The following is a 9104-nucleotide window of genomic DNA, read 5'->3' on the forward strand; positions in this document are numbered from 1 at the left end:
AAAGAGGGGGAGAGAGGGGAGGCACAGAGAGAGGGAGAGGGAGAGAGAGAGAGAGAGAGAGAAAGAACACGAGAACGAGAGAGAGCCTGTCCTGCAGTGAGTCCAGAAACCTTACTGTCAATCCATGCAGGCCAAGTTACAAAAACAACAAGTGCAAAGGAGAGAAAGAGAGAGAGAAAGAGAGAGAGAGAGAGAGAGAGAGAGAGAGAGAGAACGGCAGAGAGGGAGTTACTGATTTAGTAAGCTGTTGCAGGCAGCCCAAGAGAGGCAGGCCACAATCAAGCTCTTTACAATTCCCTGTATGAAGCCCAGCAAAACTTGGAAAGGGAAGGGGGGTGGTTTGCAAGGGGCGGGCAACGCGGCCTTACTTCTTCAACACAGCGGTAATCTTATCAGGAATGCCTATGTAAATAACAGGCTGTTGCGCCTTTGATGGGCCCGTGCTGGAGCCTTTGCCTCATAAGTCCCAACATTAATTAATTAGGGCAGCATGAGAGCGTAGAAGACAGAGTGTTGGGGAAGTGGCTGTGGGCCACCCCATGGCCCATGAGGCACCCCATGAACTTTGAGCTCAAGCAGGCTGAGCATTCCTCCCTAACCTGAGTTGGACTTTCGAAACTTGTTGTTTGTACACGTGGTTCTCTCTTGGCTTGCTGTCCCTGCAGTACCACCACATGAATCTCAGCCTCCTGGTTTTGCAGATGGAATCCAAAAAAAAAATCACAACTGAGAAGACTCTTTAAAAATGTGTCTTGATGTTCATCCATTAATTCCCTCAGTTTGCATTATCATCTGAACCATCCGAACATCACTGAGTGAAGTAATCAGGTTGATCTACCTCAGAAAGATTGCCAAGCAGGTCCAAGTGGCAGGATTACAACATTGCATATCACACATAACCTTTGGCCACAGTGTTCCAAACCAGTTAAACTGTGATGTTTAACCTCATCAACCCGACTGGGCTTGCGCAACTTCTAGTGAGCCCAACACTTTTTGTTACAAGATTATCATCAGTGTTATAGTATCTTCTACAGAGTGAGGTCACTCATACAGCATTAGACTTAATTCACGCTTATTTCAAGCTGGCAAAGGTTTATTAAACTGAGATCTAGAATCTGTTAGTATGAAGTAGTACTGTAATTATGTGTCATACACAGCAGAAATGATCACATGCAGAGGATGCATTTGACTCTAAACGTTTGTCAGGTATGTGGTTATCAGAGGTAACCTTTGGTTTTCATGTGCAAGCAGGAAAGAGGAAGGGGAGATCAATGCAGAACATACAGTACAGTAAAAGACAGTGAGTGATTAGCACAAGTGACAGATGTAAGCAATCTTAGCTTTTCTCTCATTCTTTGTGTTTCTTATATACATGCATGTACAAAGGGCATTCAGAAGACATGAACAAACATTATTTATCCAACCCCAAACACAAATACCAGTCTGATCAATCATTACAAACAAAGATGTAGCCTCTCTTACACTAAACTCATTTCATTCATCTTCACCTTTGCTGTATCCACTGTGTTTCTTGCCCTATTGCCAGGAAATTAATGCTAAATATCTCATGCCATATAAGCAATTTGTCAGAAAATGTGAAAAAAATAAAACATTCAAACTGCACAGATGGCAAGCCGAAACATGCCAGAATAATTCAGTCACTTGCTAGTTACATACAATTACCTCTCCAGCATCAAATGCATATCTAAATTAGAATGACTGGATTTATTACAATCAAGCCATAAGAACCTAAGAAAACATGCACACACAAATGTTTAAGATTTCCACAGACAAGCCAACTCTAATTTGACTGACTTGCAAAGTATTTATCAATTAAATCAGATAAGCTTGACTCTGAACCTTTGTCTGAACTCTGATTACTGACCTATCTGTGAGGCAGTGGCTTATTTACAGTTATTCATTCTACAATATTAACCCTTAGAAATCTATCTGTCATTATTCTGCTCTTCTAAGCATAAATACTTTTTACTACACTAAATGTAATTACATTACAATTTAACATTATTTTACATTATTAATTACAAAGGTAGTTTCATTATTTATTTTCATTTATTTATTTTTCATTTATTTATTTTCATGTTCATTCGATTTACATTCTGTATCACAGGTCTGGGTTTTTTTTTATTTCAGTTTTGCTCTCCTTTTCCATTTTGTGATGTTAACAAATTAATATTTCTTTTTTGGACGAATTTACAAATTTACATGTGCAAACAGTTACGAGATCTGCTGCAACTCTATGTGTCACACAGTCCATCCTGTGTGAGATGTGGACAGTTGTTTAGGGCCTCCAAGCCACCAAGACTTTATATAAAACTAGAAATGTGCTTTTCCTGAAGGAAACTCAGGATAGTTGTGCAGCAGATTCTATGGAAGTCTATGCGAGAAACGAGGGAGGGAATAAAAGAGTGAATTCATGCTTGGGGGCTGCTCTGACATAGTGTATGCGAAACGGTGTCGTTCAGGCAAGCAGAAATACAGTATCGTCCAATTTTTCACCCCATTCATTGTCAGTGTAAACTCAGTGCTATCTTAAAAGAAGTTCCGCCTTAAAATTCAGTGTTACCTAAGTGCAGTTCCACCTTTAAAAAATCATTATGTGTGGTGGGAATGCTGAGAGACAAAAATCCCCAGACTTTCGGCTGCTATTCAGAATCCGTGCATCCAATCAAATACCGCACACCACACACCCAACACACCCCACACGCCCCACAACACACACTCCACACACACTCAATACACTCCACACCATACACAAAAAACACTCTATACACACTCAAAATGTCACACACCACACACTCAACACAACCCACAACACACACAATCTACACACAAAACACACACCACACAGTCAATACATTGCACACCACACAACACACACACAATAAACACACCTCGCCCCACACACACTCAACACACCACACACAATAAACACAGAACACACACTCAACACACCTCAACCCACACAAATTGTCATTTTGCAAAGCAATGCGTTTAGCGACCCCAGCTGAATAATGATCAAAACTCGACAACTGATGATTCGTGAAGATTTATTTCCGTTAGCTCCAGAATTCACCGTAAGAGCTAGTTAAGAAAAACAAAATAAAGTTCGCAATTACCATTTATACAGATGCAATACAGAACATAACATGTTTTAGCGTAAAATAATTGAGTTCTCAATCACTTAAATGAAAAACCCATAGAATCCTGCTTCACTCAAATGCCCATAACAACCCAAACAGAAAAACAGAAACTACGCTTGCCCTTAGTATTTCACTGAGGAAAAAATAAAGAGGAACGAGCTTTGTCCCCTTGATTGACCCTTTTTCGCAGGCAGTAGCGAGAGTGAGCGGCACAGCAGCGTCAGCCAAAATAAGAGTCTTCACTTTTCACATAAATGTGCAAAACATGAAACTAAACTGAATTAAAAGATTACACGAATAACCTGAACCTTTAAAGGATCCTTTACACTCACACCAAATCACAAATCCAATACTGTGAATCATCTCCTAGTCATGAGTGATTTCTATAGCTCAAGGAGTCCTATGAACAGTAATGAGTTTACATATGATCTGAAATCTGAGTCACATCTTATTTACAACCTTGAACTAGACTTTCGGTTGAGCAATGTGAGAGTGAGAAAGAGAGAAATTAAAACCTTATTCAGTCTCCAACAACAGTACAAGTTTCTGAATGGGGCGTTCAACTATAGATGGGGTGCTAAGGCGCTCACCATTCTTGCTTAACTTTCGATCACTTGTACTTAAACTCTCCTTACTAGTCCGTCTTTAGCCATAATGGTTTCCACGATTCTAGCCAGCTGCCACTCATTTCTTGGTAAGTTGTTATCTTTCACCATCACTATGTCGCTAATCTGCAAATATCTTCTTGGTACATGCCAGCGCTGCCTAGTATCAAGATATTCCTTATGCCAACGGCCCCAAAACTGCTCTGTCAGATACTGAACATGCCGCCACCTTTTCCGTGCATACATATCTTCCTTGACAAAGGTGCCTGGTGGGGGCAGAGTTGTAGTACACTTCAAAGGAAGCAAGTGATTTGGAGTGAGGATCTCCAAGCTATTTGGATCACTGAGGTTGTGAACAGTTAGAGGGCGACTATTTGCAAATGCCATTGCTTCATATAAGAATGTCCGTAAAGAAGAGTCATCTAGTCAGCCTGAGGAGAGTGAAAGTGTATTGTTCAGGACAGCTCTTATCGTCCTGATCTGCCGCTCCTATACTCCACCAGCATGACTTGAGTGGGGTGCATTCATACAGAAGTCACACTGCTTCTGTGCGAGAAACACTGTCAGTCTTTCTGTATCAATTTCATTCATTGCTTTCTTCAATTCATTTTTGGCCCCCACGAAATTGCTTCCCTGGTCAGACTTGATCTGCCGTACTGTCCCTCTTATGGCAATAAAAGAGCGCAGCCCATTGATAAAGACATCTGTTGACATGTCAGTGAGCATTTCTAGATGAACAACACGAGAGCAGAAACAGGTAAATAGGAGACCATACCTTTTGTGAATGCCTTGACCTTGCCTTGTCAGAAAGGGACCAAAACAGTCCATTCCAAAGTAAGTAAATGGTGGTGATGGTTCCAATCTTTTTGGTGGAAGATCAGCCATTTTTTGCTTCCTACAGGTAACGCACTTGTGAATAAAGGATGCTACAGTCCTATTGATGCCCGGAATCCAAAAGCCGTTAGATCTGATCTTGCTTATTTTAAGACCTTTGCCTTGATGATGGACCCTTTCATGGTAGTGAGAAATGATCAATTTTGTAATGGGGTGATTTTTTGGAAGAATTGCAGGGTGTTTGAATGAATCAGGAAGAAATGAGTCATGAAGTCTCCCTCCCACCTTGAGTACACCATCCTTATCTATGAAGGCATTAAGAGAGTGCAATTCATGATGAGATGGCAGAGAGGCTCCTTTCTCTTATTCTTATTCGCTTATTCTCTTCAGCTCGCTTTGATACACCTGTCCCTGCAAAGCCTTGATTATGACATGTTGTGCGTTTTCACGTTCAGTCACGGTAGTTAAGCTGTTAGACTTGTCTTTGTTGATTCGTCTGAGGGTGCGTGCAACTGCTTGGACAAGCGATCTATCAGGCTTAGATTTCCTGCAGCTTCCGTGTTCAGGGTATGGACCACTTTGATTTCTGGGTCTCTGATGGGTAGTTCTGGGATAACATCTGATGGAAAGTGCATGTCTTTCTCCCATCTCCGTCATTCATTACTTCACCACTGATACTAGCATCCGAGAAATGATGCAACTCTGCTCTGACAATTTTCCCAAAGCTAGCGGGTGCGTAGCTACGGGGTATGTCAATCCTGTCCAAGTTGTTCAGATCACTTCTCCAGCGTTCCCACCTCGGCTGAAGTTCAACCTTCAGGGGTTCATCCCAGCCTGTGCCATGTCTGCACATCTCTTGTAGAATCCGTTTTCCAATGAACAGTATGGGCGCCACAAACCCTAAGGGATCATACAAGGAGGCAACAGTTGACAGTATTCCACGACGAGTGGTTGGCTGTATTTTTAGCTTGATCTTGAACTTGAAACAATCAGACTGTGTGTGCCATAGAATACCTACCTTTCCAAAGGCAAGTCACCAAAGGCCAGATCCAGTTCTTTCACATGCTTTGCTCGTTCTGAAGATGGTATACTTTCCAGAAGAGCTTTGTTATTTAATACAAACTTGTGTAACCATAAAACACCCAGAGCACAGAGTTCTCGTGCCTCTCTAGCAAGCTTGATAGCATTTTCTGTACTGTCTATGCTAGTAATCCCGTCGTCAACGTAAAAGTCTGTTAATTAAATCTGGTCCAGAAAGAAGATGATCATTGAGGCTTGTACCTTCATACCGTGCTGAACAATCAAGTACTACACGCAATTTGTCTGGTTTCTTTGGGTTGTAGACCCCATGATGAGGAATGTACCATTTCTCTCCTTCTACTCCTTCATTCCTTATTTCTTCTGCATCTCCTCTCTCAATGACCTCATTACTGGACATGACATAATGTTTCTTATGTGTCTCATCTCTTAATAGCTTTCTCTTGAGATGATTGAGTCTAATCGTAGCAAGATGTCTATTGCAGGGCAGAATGGGTCTTTCCTTAAAAGGCAAAGGCATCTCGTAATGGCCTTGAGCATTTTTCCTTATGCTATCCTTTAGTTTGTTCAGGAAAAGAATATCTTCCTGAGATGCTCTTCTACTTGCATTATCAATGTCCTTAAAGTCAGACTCCAAAATGTGAACAGCATCTGCTGGAGTGACTGGGGGAAGCTCCCTGACAGCCACACGATGACACATGCTACTGGCTTTAGGTACGTCGAGACATGATAATGAACATCCCATGATGTTCCACCCTAGATCCGTTTGCACAGCATATGGTTCTTCAGACCCACCCACAATTACTTTTCTTGGTGCCAAGCCTTTTGAGCAATTGTAGCCTATTAATAGGCCAACCTCACAATCGTTCAGTGGTGGAATTTCATTTACAATGACTGCAAGATGCTTCCACTGCTGTCACTGGTAGGGATATGGGTCTGATTTACTGGTATGCAATTCTTGGTGTACACAGGAGGCAGGTCGATATGAACGGCAGAGCTATAACCTCTAACATGAAGCCCTGACACTCTTGTACTCCTTAGAACTGTGCCTTTACCAATCATGGTGGTTAATTTCAGCCTCACTGGATAAGTGTCTGCTTGTAGACCATCGCTCACCTCTTGCTCGATGAATGTAGTATCACTCTGTGTGTCAAGTAGAGCATAAAAGCAATAAAACGTTTTTCAGAACTTGGACTGTTCTTTGACGAGACCCATACAGGCACAATCATTGAAGTGTTGATGGACTGCTCTTCTCTAGCCACACTGAAATCAATGGCTTTCACTGCCTTACTGGTATTAGCATGCACCAAGGCTATAGGAGATGTCGATTTCTCAGTTTTCACACCGGAATTGTCATGTCATGAAGACATGTGGGATGCTGTCTCTTGCAGGTGCTGCATAGGAGACAATGACGGCAGTCTCTTGCACTATACCCAGGCTTTAAACACCCAGTCTCTTCTCTTGGACAAATTTCTGATGCTCTTCTAGAGGCTTGGCTGCAAATGCAGAGCAGTTGTGAAGTTTATGTTTATTGTCCTGACAGAGCATGCATATCTGTTTAATAGATGACTTTGCTAACCTCTCATCATCTGCGTTTGTTTGAGTGCTGAAAACACTGGCCTTGTTTCTCTCGACATCCCTGGTGGTTTGTTTCTCTGGAGCAGGTCCCGAAGAACAGAGAGCATATAGAGAGGTTATTGGATTACAGGCAACCTCTGCTTCCATCGACACAAAGATAGCAAATTCTTGAAAGGTAGGAAATTCTTGACTTTGGTTCAGTGTTTGTGTAACCTGTCTATTCCAACGAGAAGCTGCCCAGTCTGACAGTTTCTGCACGAGCTTTTGATTTTCATCACAATCATTTAATATTTGGAGACCCTTAACATGAGGCATGGCATCCAAACAAGCATTCAGAAAGTCAGAAAATTTTTGCAGTCCTACAGCATCCTTGTGTTGAATTTTTGGCCAGTTTGCAAGCTTTTCTCTAAATTACCTTTGTATGACGAATGGCTGGCCATATCAACGATCCAATTTGTTCCAAGTATCTTGGTAAGCTTCGGTATCATTCCTGTAAAAGGTACCATCTAGGTTCTTATGAGCTGGACCACCTAGATACCTTTTTAGATAGTACAGCTTGTCCACAAAGGAAGCACTCTTTCGATCAATGAGTGACATAAAGGAGATTTTCCACACAACGAACTGAATTGGATCACCACTGAAGACAAAGGGTTCTGGCACTGGAAGTCTATTGAGGGCTATGCTGTCTTGAAGAGCCTGCGCAAGTGAAGACATGTCTGTCTGTGGTGCTGCAGTCACAACGTTGGATGACCTTAGGAAAGAGGGTTGGTTAATGTTTTGTTCTGTCTTTGGTTTACACGCTATGAATGAATTACTAGTTGCACATACTGCTTCTTGGCTGTAGACCCCTAGCCTACCCTGAGCTGCCTTTAGATCCTTCTCTGCCTCTAACCATTCTAACTCGCGTTTTTGAGCTTCAAGAGCACATTTATGTTGTTGTTCCAAAAGTTGGATCTTTTCTTTCTATTTTCTTCCAGTAACACTTCGTACATTACTTCCTTAGCTGCCACATCTGCTGCAGCATCTGCACACTTAGCTGCCAAGCATGAAGTCACTGAGTGATGACTGGAGGAATGACTAGAATGAATGCTGGACTTGTGGCTCACTCATGAGATGGTAGATCCATAAATGGAACAAGCACGGTCACAATCGAGCAGCGTGAGTAGACGACTTCTTTCCCTATCAGCATCAAACTCTCCATCCACACCTGTTATCCTTTCGTAAATGATTTTGGTAGTATCTGCAGTTCCTGACATACATGCAGTATGGAGGTGCAGTATGATGCCTAATTTCTTCATAAATAACTGTAACATCACTCCTTGCCTTCTCTAAATTGTCAACTAGAGTGGTTAACTGGCTGTCTGAAATGTCTGATTTGAGCTGCTGGCATGCATCTCGGGCCTGGACTTTCCATTGGTTGTACAAGGAAATAAATTGTCTTTCCTTTTTGTGAGCCTCCTCTTTTTGGAAGGAGAGCATTTTTTCTGTAGGTTTTTATATACGTTCTGAGCAGCGAGGTAAGCTGGATTCATTTTGAGTTTCTTGAAACTGACTTTCTATTTGATAATTTGCTGTAGTTTCAGCTTCATTTTCAATGATATTCACATGTTGGGGACTGTCGATTTGCTTCTCAAGCTGTTCAGAGTTCAAACAATAGGTAACTGGGTCTGACATTTTAGATCTGAATTGTGGCACAGTTTTAACATGATGAAAGCACAGTAGAGCACAAAGTTATCAGAAATAAACAAATCAAAACAGTATAAAAACACTGTAAGCAATTAATCACCGACCCAGCAATAAAGGTATACCACATTAAACTGCACAATTAAGAGTCCATGAAATGACTATGTATGAATCGTGAGTTAGAATTTTAGGGTTAGGGTTAATA

This window comes from Pygocentrus nattereri, chromosome 16, assembly GCF_015220715.1.
Source record: "Pygocentrus nattereri isolate fPygNat1 chromosome 16, fPygNat1.pri, whole genome shotgun sequence".
In the NCBI taxonomy this organism is placed as follows: Eukaryota; Metazoa; Chordata; class Actinopteri; order Characiformes; family Serrasalmidae; genus Pygocentrus; species Pygocentrus nattereri.